Source organism: Poecilia reticulata, chromosome 14, assembly GCF_904066995.2.
Source record: "Poecilia reticulata chromosome 14, P_reticulata-male-v2, whole genome shotgun sequence".
In the NCBI taxonomy this organism is placed as follows: Eukaryota; Metazoa; Chordata; class Actinopteri; order Cyprinodontiformes; family Poeciliidae; genus Poecilia; species Poecilia reticulata.
This window is the reverse complement of record NC_088843.1, coordinates 6,916,948-6,935,516: the sequence shown is the minus strand read 5'-3', so window position 1 is coordinate 6,935,516 and position 18,569 is coordinate 6,916,948. Positions and strand designations below refer to the sequence as shown.

Genomic DNA, 18,569 nt, shown 5'->3' with positions numbered 1-18,569 from the left:
GACATAAAAGGTGCAAAAAGATGTAAGTTGGGCCTAAAACCATCTACAAAATCTGTTTTGTTGTCATGTTCTGAGGGTCAACGTAAGTGCTTACCCCACATGCCAGATGTCTTGTTGACTGACGGCTATCTCTGGTTCCACTCAGAAAAACTATTCAGTTTTTTGTATATATATATATATATATATATATATATATATATATATATATATATATATATATATATATATATATATATATATATACGCACCCAGTTATGTTAGTAACTGGAATCATCACAACCGCAAACTTCAATGTATTTTATTGAGAATTCATGTGGTAAATCAACATTTACATTTAAAAAGTGCATAAACGATCCATTGCAGCCTTATTCCAGTTCAGTCTTCGGGATAGGAGTTTTTTTTTTCTTTTCAATCCCATAAAATACATTAAAGTGTGCATCTATAGCATGACAACATGTGGAAAAGTTCTAGTATACATTGTTTTTTCTTTTTTGCAGTAGTAATTCACCTGACCAGAAGTCTTTACAAAAATGCACCGAAACACATTTATTTCTAGGAAATTTACACAATTTAGCTACTACCGCAGGATGTCAATTGCAAATCACATTTCCGGATGGAGAAATAGCAAGGAATTTTCTTGGGGAAAAAGTTTCCTCCTCAATTGTATTCGGTTGACAGGATATGAGTGCCTCCTATAAGCCTAAAGACTGCTTGGTGTTCCTGCAGTCGCTTGTTTGATCACAGTCTGCTTCATCTCTCCCACAACCCCACCAGGTGGCTGCTTGAATGTCCAGTGTGGTCCCATTACATGCTGAGGTTAGTTCAGGGGCTTTTTGACTTTCTAAAAGAAAACATGGGTTCATTTCAGGCTACAAAGAATTAAATAAAAACCAAAAATTAAAGATGTGCCTTTAATTTAAAAACAAAAAAAGACATCTCACAATACACAATGCGCTGGCGGTCCAGCATGCTACTAAACACTTTACAGACACAGGATTTCGGAAACTCCCTGGTCAAAAAAAAAAAAAAAAAGTATTTGTCGAAGGTTCCATTTCAAGCTGGTGCAAGGCTGTATGAAAACCTAAGCAACATTTATTCAGGGATCTGGGGGGCGAGGGGTTGGTCCTTAATTTGCTTAAGTGATAGGCTGCCTTCTGTTCCATTTATATTTTTCTTCTTCATGTTGATTAGACCACTTAAAAGTTATAATTTTAAGTGTTCATCTGCTAAAAAGTGATGTGAGCCAGACCTGAACTCAATAAGCTCTCTGGTAACAGTGGACAAATCACTTTTAAAACCTTCTTTAAAATGTTACCTCAAGGAAAACGAAATATTTTGACAAAAAGTCTTAAGTCTCATTCAAAACTAACCAACTGCAAGTGGCGGAAATATTTGGGAGATAGCTCTTATTTTTTTTCTTTTATTTACACAAAACTTTTCTCACCTTTTACAATTAGGTCCTGTGTTTCCTGAGTGGATTGGCATGCTCACTTTGATGTGGGCTGGATCTTTCCTGTGTTGTGTGTGTGCGCGTGTGTGTGGGCAGGCCTCCCCTTACACAGCTGTGCGTGGGGCAGAGCTTAGGCTAAGGGGTACGTGCTATTCCCCCCTTTTCACTCTGGCAGTGTTTAGATATAATGCGTGACCCAGAGCATGTCATAAACCTGCAGATTGGGGATCAAACACAGCTGTAAAACACCAACCTTGGCAACTGAGGCAAACATGTCTGATCACAGCTTGCTCATTTGGCCACATCTGTGTGTGTATGTGTGGGTGTTCCATTATGTGTGTGTACATTGTGTGGTTGTATCAGGCCTTGGTGCATTCTGCCAAATGAAGGTAGCTACATTCAAAAGTAAAACAAACTCAGGAAGCATTATTAACATCTTTGGCACACAGTGCAGCATTAAGTGCACATGTGCAAAGCATCACCGGGATGACTAATTCCTCCTTCAAAAGAGACGGATGCAGGAAGATCATGTTCAGTATCCATCAATACTAATACATGTCAAAACATCTAATGCAGCACATGTGATTGTATCGAGCTGTCGGTTGAGTTTTTAAGGAAATGCAGATCTCCTGAGAAGCCTGTCTTGCTTTGGTAATGCTGTGTGTTCGTTATTGTCAGCTGATTGTGTTGAGTATTAGATTTTAAAAATGTCTGTCTAATGAAACGGCTCAGGATTCGAATAGTTGACGGAGTGAGTCAAATGTTTATTTTTACAAAAAAGCAAACTGCTCCCCAATAATGGCTTGATGAAGTTATCATGGAAACATCTCTGCCTTTGATGACATGTTCTGACTACAGAATTCTGCTTTTGCTCCAAATAAGATTATACATGAAAGCATTGGGTGCAGTTCAGAACAGGCAAGCACATTCCTTTATTAAAGAGGTAGTAGTTCAAGGCTTTTGGTGTGAGGTTCTCTTAGAAAACTATGAACAGCTAAAGTCTTACCTGGAGCGTATAACTCTTTGTGTAAATCCTCATAATTGGAAACCCAAGTCTGAAGTTAATGGTTAGCCTGAGTGGGGCCAGGAACAAAGCAGACATTTCCCATCGAAAATCAACTACAATCTTAACAACTTCCTTGCTGTTCTTGCAAAAACTGTTTGAAGAACCCTTAAACTGTCTTCACTTTTCCATGGAGCAGTAATTTACAGAGAAACCAATGATGTTTTTTATACACTGAATGGATGTAGGAGGTAGAGCAGCAGCAGTGATCTTTCTGTGTAAAAAACAGACTGAAAATGGGAACATGTGAAGCATTTCCTGTTAGAGTGACTACCCAATAGAAAAATAAAGCACTGCAAAAAAAAATCTCACAGCTATCATACGTTAGATTTTTAAAAAATTGCCTTTAGATTTTATCAGACAATTACAGCAACAGAGCTGAAGAGGTGAAAGTTGTCTGTTTTTATATAAAATACGTGAAAAAAACTAATTGAAGACACTAATACAGTTGTATGTTCCAAGTAAAGTAACCAATTTCAGCCTTTTAAAAGGACCTTAAAATGAAAATTCTTACTTCCTCAATTTTAACAATAAGAGAAGCAGAAAAAGTTTTTAGGGACTGAACTTTTTGACTTTTCATCAAGAAATAGGAGCTTGTTTTAAGTCAGTAATTCCTTAATTTTGATGAGAAAATACTTGTTCCACTGGCAGATTAGTTGAGATATTTTTCACATTAAGCTAAAATAGTCTGCCAGTGGAACTGGTACTAGTTGGAGATAGCTTCAAAAGCAGGATACTAAAAGAGAAATCTTTTAGTGAGCCTTCCTCTGATTCAGATTTGACTGTGATCAACTTCTATGTTAATTCTGAGATTATGGTATACACATATTATTTATACTGAAACGTTTGTATGGTAGTTTTACATTTTAAACGCAAGTCCTATATAAATGGAAACTAAAGAGCCATCAGAGTGACAGGAATAATATACTTGTTCATCACTTACACTTGACAAAAACTGCAACTTAAAATGCTGCTAATGATTGCATGAAATAGGAATGATATGATCTGTTGTTCTCCCTTAAATAGCTTACTGATATCTATGATAAAGAATGTGACATTTTTGTTACTTCTAATGATTTAACCAGTCTGCCTCTAGCAGTTTGGTGATTGTTTTTGATCACTTTAGAATAGATGCAAGAAGAGCATTTTGATAGCAGTTGTTTTACATCATTTTGTATACCTTAACCAAGCTTTTGCAGCTTTAGTGTTAAACAGCCAATGTAAGGTCAAACACATTTTAATTAAAAGAAAGTGTGGGCTGCCTTTCTATGGTATAAACATTTGAATGAGGCTGTTTTAGCAGCATTTCCTTCTCGCTACACATTAAGTTTACATTAAGATGAAAGCTCTGTATGAAGTGAGCAGATGATTATGAGTGGTTCTAAGTAGAAAAGTCATTAAATGTTAATATAAGCTTTTGGTTATTATAATCATCTTTTTGTTGAGATGAGATAAATGTCTAAGCAGTGTTTAAAAACGTGAGAGCAAAAGCATCATGTTACTTTGTTGTAAATAAAGTGTACTTTGCATACTTGAATTCCCTTGGAGTCGTTTTTAAATTTAGGATTTGGTGCCACCATGAGGATAAGTCAGGTACTGAATAAATCATATTCATGGACTTCCTTGCACAGGAGTGAAAGACAATTAGTACATATTCATTTACAATGATGACAACATTCGGCAATTTATGAAAAATACAATTGAAAAAAATGTAATCATGCCTTACCAAAATTAGTTGACTAAATGTCTTGGATGAGTATCCTGCTGAATGTAGAGGGGTAAAAAATGTGTACTTAGTAAATAAAAACAGTAAGTAAGAAAATAGGCACCCAAACATAATTTTTATTTTTGTATCTTTAGTTTCTCGTTGTACTAAGTTCTTTAGTGTCATTTTAGTTAGTCCTCTGCAATTCCACACACAACCGCTAGGGGCGCTGCCGCGTTGGTGGCATAGAGAAGATTGAGCACACGAGAAGAATAAATCGTCTGGTTTAATGTCAAGGAAGCTCAACGTATGTCTCGTCTTTCTCATACCACAGGTCAGTAAAAATGGTTTTATACATATACATTAGTTCTTGGAATAATTGAAAGGTTCTTGAATCGAATCTCAACTAATGAGTCGCGAAGTTCGCTTAGTAATTGTTATTGTGTACGAAAACGGGACTTGTTCATGAAGGCTAATGGGAGCTAATGCTAGCGGGCCTCTACACGTACGTGAGAGCTAGCTGAGGAGCTAGCTGAAAGACAGCGGAGTTCATTTGAACTTGTATTTTGCACTTTTTAAGAGAGTTCTCACTCAAAGGACATTGTTTTGTTTTCTTTATTTTATAAATGTTTTATTTTTTATGGGTTTGTTGAAAAACCAGATAAATATATATTCGTTTGAAACGGAGTACATAGTATTAAAGGAGCATTGCGCCTTTTCCAGTTTGATATTGAGAGAATAGTTGTTTATGCAAGATGTAAAACATTATTGTTCTACTTAAACAATGGACATTGTTAAAAGCTAAAATGCTTAAATGCTAAAATATATTTCACATATTTTTATTTTGATAGTTAAATACAAAAGGTCTCAGAAAAGAGGACAAGGTATTCAATTTAAAGCACTAACTACAAAATTAATATGGTTTGGAAAAGTAAAAGCTATATGTGAATTAATTTTGTAATTTGACAGAATTCATAATGCTAAATAGAGCATGTTAAAAGAATGATTGTTTGGTTTAAAGGTATATTACAGTCATTTCTGATGTAATGAAGTTAATGGTTCTCTACTTGAAGTATGTTCATGAAGTGTGTTTATAACACAGAAGAAGAATAAATCTTTCGTCTTTCTCATACCACAGCATCACACCTTAAGGGAAGATCAAATTATACATTACCCTCAGCCACCCAAAGTTGCAGGGTAACATGAACAACCCTGCAACAACACTGACAGAGACTACCAAATATTTTATTAAAACATATTTTGAAGCGCTCATGTTGCCATGCGCTCCTACAATAGAAACAGTAAATTACAAAAGAAACAGGACAAAAGCATCATGGATTCTATGCCATATTTAACAATGGTATTGAGGTGCTTTTTACAATAATGCCCAACTCTCTTTGAGTATTAGTTACAAGTTATTAAACCCTCTGGTTATGAAGTACATATCACAGAAATGTTTCAGTTACATACATTTTTTAAGGTACTAATTGTGGCAGTTGTAATTTTAGAAATAAATTATTTCTAAATGTCTGTTTTTGCATTTACCACTAACAAGTTGAACTGAAATTAAATGTTTAATTTTAAACATTTTAGAGTACGGCAATGCAATGAACTTTTACTTTTTAGGCTTTTTATTTTTAGGCTCACCTTTCTGAGGAAGGCCAATACGTGCGGAGGACAGAGCAGCTAAAACAAAAGGATATGCTAATAACTTCTCTGAGAATACATTTTGAAACTTCTCGTGACTTGACAAAGTACACAGTCATGGGAAAACCTTCTGCATAAGACTGTTCTTAAATCTATGCCATGTGTTTACATGAGTCAACAGGTGAGTCTGCACGCGATAGCTTGAGAGAGGAAAAACACGCCTACATTCCAGTAAATGGTCGCTTTCTGGCCAAGGTCTAAATTCATGTGGTCGCTGACTAACTGAGATCAAACAATTTCTTTGTCACTTTCTAAAACCGACGTTTATTTGAAGGCATGAATCTACCTCCTCTGTGCTTCCTAGGGCTGATTAAGCTGTTTTCTGGTTCTAACGAGTCCTCACAGTCAACTGGGAATTTATACACATACTTTGAATGAATTTGAAAAATATGTTCTATTCTTGCTTGAGCTCAAAACATCATCATTGACGGTTTTAAATGATACATTTCTTGCATTTAACTTCAAAATTTAAAAAGAAGGGAAAAAAGCAAACTATTTGTGTAACAATATTTTTTTTATCTGTTTTTCACTTAAACAGATTCATTTTCTAGCTCACATGTAGCACATTTGGAGCTAATTTGACTGTGTTGCTGCTAGAAGAGCAAATAAATCCATCAAGTCTAAGAAATTTTTAAACTCCATTATAAAAGCAAATCACTATCATATTTAGAAGATTATTATGGGAACTTGCCAGTTTAGTATGAGAATACAACAGCTGCAGCATGCAGCTGAGTGGACAGATGTGCAAATTTGCAGTAGCTGTACCTAGAGGAAACTAAATGTAATTATGAGATTTATGTTGGTTGTAAAATACTTATGATTGAAAGAAACAAGAAAGGAAATAGGACTAACCACCTCAAAATAGGGAAAGTAAGGTAATTTTATTTATATAGCACATTTTCAGCAACAAGCCAATTCAAAGTTACTAAAGAAAAAAAAACAAGACAGCTGGAAAACTGAAGCACACTTTCAATAGTAAAATGTTCCCATATGACATTTAAAAGTACCTTCCAAAAAATCCCACAAGAGTTTCCTTTGGCTCAAATCAACTTCCCAGTTCTTCATTAATAAAACGTTCACTCTTTGCTTTTATTTCCCGCCGCCTTCCTGAGACTTAGAATGACTGCAGAGGTGGTTAGAAACTTCACAGTCCATCGGTTATCATAGATCCTAGTCAATTAAAGATTGCATATTCCAGTGGTTCCCAAACTTTTTCTCCTGGGCCCCCCAGTGGTTTCCAACTACCTGCCCCCCCCCCCCCTCCCAAGGGCTTACAAAGTGCTGTCTAGTTGAACAATGTGTGTGAGCAAAGGGGTTGGGGGGTGGATTCTTAGAGGGGGGGGGAATCAACTTTTGGAAGGGCAAAATGAATCGTAGCTGAACATAGACAACACCAGTAGCCAGATGTGTTAAAAACAATACATGATGTGTTAAATTTTAACACGTGCCGCATCAGCTCAAGGACAACACATGACGTGTTATTCCTAACACAATTTTATTGTGTTAGGAATAACACAATAAAATAATAGTATTGTGTAACTTAAATCAACACAAAATATGTGTCAAGATGTGTTATTTTGAAACACAAATGTGTAGAATGTATTTTGATAAGATCTTATAAAAATTGACATTTCAAATTGTGGATATTAATTATTTTATTACAATCATGCAAATAAAGTTGACACAGCTACAATTTATAGTTCAAACCCTTTCTAATGTTAAATACGATAACATGAACAAAAGAGAACATGGATGAAAATAATGACAAACATCATGAAAGAGAAATGAAAATAAATTCCTGTCCCTTTCAACATTCGTGAGATTTTCAATCGCACTCAAATCTAAACTTCCATTTTCAATACCGAACAATCATGAATCAAAATACAATATTTTGTATCTTGGTGCCACATACAGCTTTCTGTTACCAAACTCCTCATAACATCTAAAGGATGGAAATCACAAATTTCTGCAAACGTGATCAATTCATAATCACTAGTTTTTTGTACTACATATGCATAAAAATGATCAAAGTTTATTACTTTGATAATATACTTTGTATTTGAACATTTAGTATTTGAACAAAGATAAAAATGGAGACATTATGTGCCAGAAAATGAACAACTTCACCAAATACAGGTTCTTAACATTTTGGACAATACATTTCATTTACAAGCTTTAAGTTGTCCAATCAATTCAATCACTCTTGCTTTTCTTCGTGTGGAGAATGGAAGATTATAGATGTACTCAAAAAATGTAAAGACAGGTCTGAGTTGGGATGGATAAGACAAGTTACACACCGAGTACAGCTTAAAAAGCTTGTCCACAGCACATGTGAGTCCATCATCTAAGGGGATGGTGACTTTGTCATTTTTTTGCAATGATGACATACTGCTTTGACAACCGCAGATTACCGATGCAGATGAGCTGGGGCTGATGGTTTGTTAAGTAGAGGAATCATTCCAAAGGGATGCTATTCTTGTTCCAGTCTTAAAAACAAAAAATAAGAAATAAAACAAAACACATTTGTTGGTGAAATGATCAGGAATTCAATGTAATTTCTGTTTAAAATAATATTTGTCAAAGGATAAACACCTACCGGCACAAAATCTAGAAGGTGTGTTATTGTATACTTGACGCTACATTGTCTTCCACTAACGGGGCAGAAGGTGTGTTAGTACCACGAGTATTCTGCAACAAGCCTCCAACTGCCTCCCAGTCAAACATAATCCTTCATCTGGTGGCCACTTGTGCTGACTTGAGGTTGTTCTTTGATGTTTGATTTGATCAACTTTCTTTGCTCAAATATTTTGTAATTAATATATGTAATAATTATTTATTGTAAATATTAAAAAATTGGCTGAATATTTTCTTAGCAAACAATAAAAAACCATGTATGAAAATTATGTAAGAATAGTAGTAATTTAATGAACAGTGATAATCATTGTGTTGATTTACTCCCCCCAAAAATACCTTTGCGTCATTTTAAAAATGATAAAATCTCATTACAATACTAAATGAACAACAACAGTTTAAAAATAAATTAAAAGGAAATGTTAAAAATAAAAATTTATTTCACAGTAGTTGTCATTGAGATGAATTACCACATGAATGGCAGATGAATCTGCCATTCATGTTTGTGTACCTGGCATGATTCATGTTTGTGTACCTGACAAACACAAACTAACACAATTATGTGTTGAAATATTCAAATAAATATTCAACACATACTGTGTGTCATATTTTTATATTCATCTTCTATTGTAAAGTACCGTTTCCTTTTTAATTTCATAAAAAAATCAGAACAGGAGAATGCAACGTAGGATCATGAGACAGAACAGGAAAATGGAGAAGTTGGAAAAGATCCTGAAAACACAGATGAAAAAGACTGAAAAATACCGTAAACAGTATGAGAGACAAAGAAAAGATGGACAATCACCTAAAAGCAAAACAAGCAAATTAGTTGGTCGATCTTTTGTCTCTGATAAAGTCAGGAAAACTCAACTACCATCACACTCTTGTAGAGAAAAGTACCAAAGCTCAAAAACATAAGTCTAGACAAATTATTTCACAACTTGTGTCTGGTAGAATTATAAAGAAATACAGGCTCCAAAAGATAGTTCAGGAAACAATTGGGTTGTCGAGGAGGAGATATGGTGTGGAAAACAAAGCACAAGAAGTTGACTTCAGAAGATCAAAATACATATGCAAGAGAACAAAGTTACATGACAGAGTGCATAATTTCATTTATATATTTCTACTTTATTTTTATATTGATTCTTTTATTTATGTTGGATATATATTCTTATTTAAATATTTCTACTTTTATTTTTATATTGATTACTTTATTATGTTGGATATATATTTATTTTATTTATATATTCTTTTATTTATATATGTTGGATATATATTTTATTTATATATTTAGTTTTATGTAGTATATTTATTCTCTTTTATTTAGTGTTTTTGCTGAGTCTGAAACAGGAATACCAGAGCTCCCATCAATTGTGAATGCAACATGTGGCCATACAGGGACCGTTAAGGACCTTGGAAGGCTATCTGTGCTCCCTGTAAAGGTTAAAGCAATGAAAGGACAATGTGCCATCCAAACATATGCCTTCTTGGATCCAGACAGCACCGGAAAAGTTTGCTCTGAAAGACATGTTTAACCATCTACTTCTGTTATGGGGTTCGGCACAGCGTATAGAAACAAAGGAATGAGTCAGTTTTTAAAATATCACCACATTGATGGATTTGTGTTGGTATTAGTAAGGTAAATTAACTTAACTTGCCATCTACTATTAAAAGTATTCAAAGTAACCTTTCTTGTGGACATTAAATAAATTTTTATGCAGCTCAAAGCATGTGTTATGGCAACAGATCCAATATCTGTGTCATAGCAACGGTGCTCAAGAAGTCTCATCTGTAACAGTGAACAGAATCTCAGGGGGCGTTTACACCACAACGATCCAACAAAAACGGCACTTTTGCCCCCCCCCCTCGTTAAACTCGTCTGGAGCCTGGGCTGGTCCGTAGTTCTCTAGATAAGAGCGCTGAACAAGCAGCCGTGTATTTTGCCATCTGGGCGGTGCGGAGCGGTGAAGAGACGCTGAAGGAACCGTATCTGATGGGGAAACGGTAACACCTGCATTCTTCTTCTGGATTCTCTGGAAGATAAGATCCGTTTTCTGTTTACACGGCAACGGAAAACTGTATGTTTCAGAAACATCGCACTCTGGAACCCGTTTTCAATCTGTGCCATTGTTAGAGAAAACATTCGCACTACACTTGCGTTTGTAGTGTAAATGTGCACTACAACGCAACAAAACTCTTCCATTTTCCCCCGAAATCGTTGTCGTGTAAATGGGGCCTCAGTGAGTAAGCTGGAAGAACTTCTCAAACGCCAATATGACCATGATTTCTGTGAAGGATCAACTGACGAGCAAGAAATGTCCAGAAAAGACCAAAAGTTTTTCAATATTATGGAAACACCTGCAGCTATACAGGATGGAAAGTATTGTTTGAACCTGTCATTTAAAAGAATGGATGTCTGTTTGCAAAATAATTTTGCAGTAGCCAAACAGAGATTGCTAAGTCTCAGGAAAAGATTCAAGTTTAATCAGAATTTTCATCAGGAGTATGTGGAGTATATGAATAACATCATTTCATGCAGATATGCAGAACGTGTACCTGAGCACCTTTTGCATTGTGACAATGGAAGAATTTGGTACATTCCCCACCATGGGGTTTATCATCCAAGAAAGAAAGCTCTACATGTGGTGTTTGACTGTGCTGCAGCATTTACTGCCAGGCCCTAACCTCACTAATACTGCTTGGGGTTCTTATGAAGTTCAGAAAGGGGTCAATAGCCATAATGGAAGACATCAAAGCTATGTTTTGCAGGTGCCAGAAGGAGATAGAGACTTCCTACGCTTTCTCTGGTGGCCAAATGGGGACATTACACAGGAACCAGTACCTTATAGGATGATGGTCCATCTATTTGGAGCTGTTTCATCCCCCAGCTGTGCAGCCTATGCTTTAAGAACTGCCCATGACAACCAGAATGAATTTCCACCAGAGGTCATAGAAACTGTAAGACTGAACTTTTATGTTGATGATTGCCTTAAAAGTGCAGCCACTGAAGAGGAAGCTATCCATTTGATAAAAGATCTTGTTGCTCTGTGTGAAAAAGGAGGTTCACATTGGAAAAATGGATAAGCAACAGTCGTGTTGTTCTGCAGGCCATCTCAGAAGAGCAGAGAGCTAAAGATTTGAAGATGTTGGACAAAGGCTTTGATACCTTTTAGGCGCTTTCGCACTGCACGGAATGGTTCCAGCCCTGTTGTGTTCGCATTCCACTGGAGTAAGTGGAGGGAAAAAAATACCTCATCATTAGACCAGGTGATTGGACTATATTGAGACGAATCCATTGCTAATTAAAACTAATAATAAAAATATTGAAAAGAGCACTCTTTACAAAATAAGATGCAGTTTAGTGAGAGCCAGCTGTCAACGGAAAATCAATGTCTGACTCCATAACAACCAGCGGCCAATTAGCTGCTGGTTCTAAGCAGAACCGGTTGGCCGGTACAATTGGAACCACCTTCTGTGGTTCCATGGGGCCGGGTGGAACCGGTCGCATTACAGTTCCGTGCATTGCGAAAGCGCCTTTTGAGTTACTGTCTTTTCTAACTCTCAAAAGCATAGAATTGTGTCGTGCAGACTTTTAAAGAAAAAAACGAATATTAGAAGGATATTTTTTAATGTTCCAGAAGTTCTTGACCCTATGGAGAAGGTACGTGAAGAACAACAGCTGCAGCTGTTTGCAACATATGCAACACTTAGGTTGCTGGTCAAATGCGGGACTTTAAAAGATTTTAATCAGCTCAGCGAAGAGGAAATGGTTCTCATCACCAAAATCAAAAACAAGGTGATAGAAGGGACCACAATCCCTAAAAAAATTTCTGCAACATTAAGAAGGCAGAAACATATGTACAGGAAGGTTCTTGTTAAAGATTATGAGACCAGCCCTCTCAGACAGCTGTCTAGGGCAGAAATTGCAAGATATCTCATTGCATTAACTGTTGTAATTATTGTAGGATTGATAATGCTGTAACACTGGTTAGTGTTACAGCATTATTATCCTCACCCCGATCCAGCCTCACTTCAAGAAAAAGAGAATTAAATGCCCTCAGTTTCCCGGGATGTTCCGGACCGGATTCAAGACACGGAAGGACGTCTTGGGTGCTTCGGATGAATTGCTCCAGTAAAAGTAAGGCAAAAAGAAGGAAAAATACAGCCCAGAGAAACAAGCAAGCCAATATTTAACTCCCAAGACTGAAAGCAAGATTAAGCTGTGTAAAAAGCGAATCTGTTTGCTTCGGTGAGAAACGTTGACTTTTTAGCAGTTTAAAAACAAACAAACAAAAAAACGGCTGTCAAGAAACGTATCGGCTTCACTTAAACAGTAGCTGGACGTGCCAAAGCCTAAAACAAAGCAGCACAAGTGACTAATAAAAGAAAAAAGGATGAAAATGAGGAACTACTGGGAGCTACAGCAGCACCATCAGACCAACCTCCACCATGGCTGCAAATGTTGTTGGACCAACAGTCAAAACAGTTAAAGCAACTGCTAACACCAGTGCTACAACATCAGAGAAGAGAGAGACGTCTAGAGCAGTGCAACCAACAACAAGCAACCAAATCCCGAATCCTGGAACTGCCCCTCCTCCCTTAATGCTGCAAGAAAACCCAGAAGCACCCAGTGTTCAACCACACACATCGTTTACTGCGGAATTGGAGGTAATTTGGCAAAGGTCACGTAATGCAGGCCCATCCAACACTTCAGCCATCCATGATCCAACTGTAAGGCGTAGCGTGGGAGACGTACATCAGCGTCATCTGCGACACATCCTATTCACAGGACATATGGAGATTGCCAGACTGGGAGTCGGCATGAGGTGGCAAGACGACCCCTACATGAAGCAGCCAAAGTTAAGCTGGCAACATATGACGGCAGAGAGGACTGGGACTCATTTTTACTCCCATTTGAACGTCAGGCTTGTAAATGTGGATGAATGGGGCAGAGAGAGTAGATAAGCTTTAATTACGGGAAAAAATGTTAAATTACAGAAAAACTTCTGGAAATTCCGTAAAAAAACTAAATGTACTGGCAGAAAATTACCAGGACATTTTCCTGTTTTTTTACGGATTTTTTTTTTATTACTGTGTTGTGTATTTGTGTTTGGATGAATGTATAAATGAAGGCATGAAATATCAAATGTCTTAGAAGTTGGCAATCACACATATATATAATAGTACATTAACAGTTCCTGTTAAAATTAACATATAAAAACTGTGAAAATGTTCAATTACGGGAGGGGGGAGGCTGTTAAATTACAAAAAAAATTCTGCTGGAAATTTTGTAAAAAAACAGAAAATGTACTGGCATAAAATTACCAGGATGTTTTTCTGTTTTTTTACGGAAATCTTTTTTTTAATACATAATATTTATTAAATTGACATCAATGTCTTTCTTCAGCACTCTTAAATTCCGTACGGTGGAATAAATAACTGACTTCATCAAACACATTCAAAAAGAAAATTTAGCTATAAAAAGCATTGCTAATTCACATCAAGTTTTATCACCAAGAACCTTTGGAAGCAAGAAACTGTCAGAGAACATTCAAACTCTGGTAACTGGACCTCAGAGTTGGATTAACCTTTTTTTGCAGAACATAAATATAAAATGGACTGTTTTTTATGTTCACAGTGACTAAAGGAATGAGAGCACACAGTCATGAATCCAGTGTCTCCACTGCATGCCATTAGCTGCGTATGCATTTGATTTTAACTAAATATTTAACCTGTATCATAAAAACTGACTTTCAGCATTTATTTGAAATCATAGTTAGTCCGTTTACAACTAGATTCCATGTTCCAAAGGAATTTTTGTGTGTCCATTTATAATAAAACTTAACAAAATTGTTTATTTGACTCCAAGACTAGAGTCAAGACCTTTACATTAATTTATGCAGAAAATTCGTATAGTAAAATCAATAAATTATTTAATACAGAAGATAAACATTAGCAAGCTCAAGAATATTAGCTCTGAATATATAATAGCAAAGGTTAGTATAAAGACTAGATGACGTCAATTATGGTCTGATTGCAAATAAAGTCTGCAAATGTTGTAGAAACTAAGTGTGTCTACAAACATTTCCTGTGACTTAGAATTTAGTTTTGTTTCAAAATTATGTTAAGAATATATTAAATGCATTAACTTTAATATATTTTACACTAATATATGGTATAGAATACAGACTTCAATGGTTTGGAAGACAAAAGTATTTGGAAATGTTCAAGGTTTTTTTAAAAAAAAGTTTATGAATATATCACAAAAAAACAGAATTTCCGTTTTTGGTTAACAAAATATTGGTAAATTGGACATAAAAAAATCTTGGAAAATAGAAATGTTGGAAAATATATTTGATGGAAATTCTGGGGGGAAAAAAACAGAAAATGCCCTGGAAACTTTCTGCCAGGATATTTTCAGTCTTTTTAACAGAATTTCCGTCAGAAGTTTCCCGTAATTTAACAGTATTTTATTTCAGATTTTTCCGTAAAAAAACAGGGAAATGTCCTGGTAGTTTTCTGCCGGAAATTTTTTACGGAATTTCCGGCAGAATTTTTCTGCAATTTAACAGTTTTTTTCCATAATTTAACAGTTTTTTGTGTTTCCGGAAATTCTGTCAAAAAAAAAAAAAAAAAAAAAAAAACAGAAAATGTACTGGCAGAATATTACCAGGACATTTCCCTGTTTTTTTACGGAATTTTATTTTTACTGTGATATTCAATCTGATACAGAAGCTGTGACATCTGGCACCAAATTAGTGGCAGTTGTACTCTGTTTATTATTATTGCTACTTATTTGTTTGACATAAAATGATTCATATTCTATATTAAATACTGTAAAATCTACTAATCTGGTAAGTCACCTGTGACAAAGGGGATCAGTGAATCTTTATAATAAAATAGCATATGTATTTTGTTGAACAAAATACATATTTATTATGCGACCAATATGGCCCCACGCTTCGTCTTTATACAAGGGGGAGCAAACAACTCACGAGGCTGGATCGAGGTGAGGATAATAATGCTGTAACACTAATTAGTGTTAACTACTGTCGTAGTTATTGTAGGAGTGATAACAATGCTGTAACACTGACTTGTGTTACAGCATTATTATCAATCCTACAATAACTACGACAGTTAATGCAATAAGATATCCCGCAATGTTGTTGGATCGAGGTGAATCTGGACAAACAACCAGGCACACACACTCATACCTAGGGAGAATTTGGAGAGGCCAATTAACCTAACAGTCATGTTTTTGGACTGTGGGAGGAAGCCGGATACCGGAGAGAACCCACGCATAGACAGGGAGAACATGCAAACTCCGTGCAGAAGACCCCAGCCGGGTTCTTGCTGCAAGGCAACAGTACTACCTACTGCGCCACTGTGCAGCCCGCTTCTTTTAACATGAAACTATAAAATGAAATTACAATCTGACTTTTAGTACAAAACAGCAAAATGCTTGTGGCTAATCGATAGCCACGAAGCCCAAGAGTTGCTCAAGAACCAACTTCCTCAGTAACCCTCTCTGAAGGATATTCTGGTTTTCTTCATCCATTGCTGGCACAAAGTTCTTCTTCATCCCACTGCTCGTGAGTCTGTCCGCCTTCCAACGCAAGTCAAACCATCTGTCAGCTCTCGGCTCCTCCCAGAATCAACCTAAGCCAGCTTACTGGATAGATGGATTCTTCTCCACCTATCCAGAAAGCCTATGTGGGTCAGGCATCCACATGAGGCTGGATTGAGGTGAAGCTGGATTGGAGGTGAAGCTCGATTGAGAGGAGAAGGTGATAGAGGTAGGATAATAATGCTGTAACACTGGCCAGTGTTACAGTATATTATCAATCCTATAATAATACAGTAATTAATGAACTGACATGTAGTCCAACTTCTGGCATAAAAGCTTTGAGAGGGCTGTTTTATAATCTTTAAAGATCTTTTTCATTTGTTTCGCAACAGCTTGATCATCTTAGCAATGAGATTTTTATCCTTTGTTGTCAAATGTTCTAGTCTGAGCTACTGTGTGTTTTTTTCAGCTCAACAGAACCTTCCTGCACATATCTTTTTGCTTTTTGTGGTGTAGAAAATTTCTTTGGGATTTGATGCCTTCTATCACCCTGTCTGTGATTGGTTGATGCGAGCTATTTCCTCTTCGCCGAGCTGATCAAAATCTTTTAAAGTCCCGCTTTCTATCAGCAGCCAAGCGTTACATTTATTGCCAACAGCTGCAGCTGTTGTCTTCACGTACCTCTTCGTAGGATCAGGAACTTCGGGAAAATTAAAAAGATCATTTTTATGTTAATTTTTCTTTAAAAGTCTGCAAAACACAATTCTACGCTTTTGAGAGTGAGAACTCTTGGAACTTTTGTTTGTGAAGAGTCATTGAAGGAGACAGTAACTCAAAAGGTATCAAAGCCTTTGATGTGTCATCATTCAGTTACATCATGTTAGTGACGTCATAAGGCATATACGTTGTCAAGTTTGCCGTTAGTTCCCGACCAAGTTTTGGCCGGGAAACTAACGTATTTTTCCCGCCGCACTCCCGTATTAATAAAGTCCGCATTATGATATATTAATTTAAAATAATTTCTGTGCCTCTCCAAGCGGAATTAAATCACTAGCCTCGCGAGAATGACACGGCGCACTTCGAGAGTGCATTCAGGCTACTTGAGCTCTAGTCTTCTGTCATTGAAAGAACCATAGGCGTAAATGTCGGGGGGAATGGGGAAGAGATCCGGACCACCAATCTTGGAAAAGTCTAGAATTGCCCCCTCTCCAAAGATATCAAGAAAGAAACCCTTGTGTATCAACCCTTGCAATATCAATATAAAAAAGACAATAGAAACAAAGAACGAAGTAAACCTGTCATTCATCTAAGAAAAAAAATTAAAAAAAGAATACATTTTTAGGTCCCCCCACTATTGTTAGAACAATGGTTCAGTCCGGAGAAGTGAGCAGCTAGCTGTTAGCAATGACTCTGCATCACTCACAAAAAACCCTCCAGTAAGTAAATACTTAAAGCAAAAGACATTTAAAACATTTTATTTACTTTCACTGCTCAATAGGAAGAAACCCATTGACAATAAAAATCAGTCCAGTTTGTTATTGCATTACTTTGGCTTGGAAATCAAAACTAGCGAAACTGCTACATTGCTTTCATAAATTTAGCTCCTTTTTCTGTCGCAGGTAGCCAATATTTCAATTATATTTAGCTCTATAACTCTTTAATAAGAAGAGTTTGAAACAGGAGGGAGCGGCTGAGCGTTACCTCTAGCGGACAGCTCAGTATGGGAGCCGTGAGCAAAGGGGCTCTTACAGCTGATGGTAAAAGAAAATAAAAGAAAAAAAAAGTATGCCTTTATCTCTTATCATCTTCAATGTAGAACCTTTAAACCACAAATTAAATCTGAATATTTCTAGAAAACTCTGGTGCTGACCTTTAAGTTTGAGTTATGAATTTCTCAGATATCAATAGGTACTCGGCCATCGAGGACATGAAAAACACCATCCAAAATAAAGGTTTAAAGCAACTTAAGTAAAATTTAAATTAAATAACACATGACTTGTATTGAGAACCACTGCAATATATCAATATTTATGAAGAATTTTATTCTGTCGAGTTACTTATTAAAACTTGTTTTGGTCAGAGCCTTAAGATTTTGTAAAGGTGTTTCAGAGATTAGATCAGTATGGAGTGAAAATAGTCTCAAAATATCTGTGCGTGTGTAAAAAGATTTGTGTGTGTGTAAAAAGATTTGTGCGTGTGTAATACTCGATTTGCAAAACTTAAAAATAAAATAAACCTTCTCCTACGCCTACACATGAATTGTGTCATGCAGACTTTTAAAGAAAAAAAAAGATTAGATATATTTTTTAATGTTCCAGAAGTTCCTGACTCTATGGAGAACGTAGGTGAAGAATAACAGCTGCAGCTGTTTGCAACATATGCAACGCTTAGGCTGCTGGTCAAATGCGGGATTTAAAAGATTTTGATCAGCTCGGCGAAGAGGAAA

At 36.2% G+C, this 18,569-nt stretch overlaps 1 protein-coding gene across 6 annotated transcripts in view; it reads left to right on the top strand.

The window, feature by feature from the left end:
• The first annotated feature begins 4,526 nt into the window (after positions 1 to 4,526).
• Positions 4,527 to 18,569, top strand: part of arfip2b (ADP-ribosylation factor interacting protein 2b) — a 54,895-nt gene continuing 40,852 nt past the window's right edge. For 4 of the 6 annotated variants that reach the window (XM_008427260.3, XM_008427258.3, XM_008427259.3 and 1 more), the window contains exon 1: positions 4,534 to 4,552. The gene's annotated coding sequence lies outside the window, so the exon portion shown is untranslated. Of the gene's footprint in view, positions 4,553 to 18,569 lie in introns of all 6 variants that reach the window. The other 2 variants (XM_008427255.3, XM_008427254.3) reach the window with 2 other exon arrangements.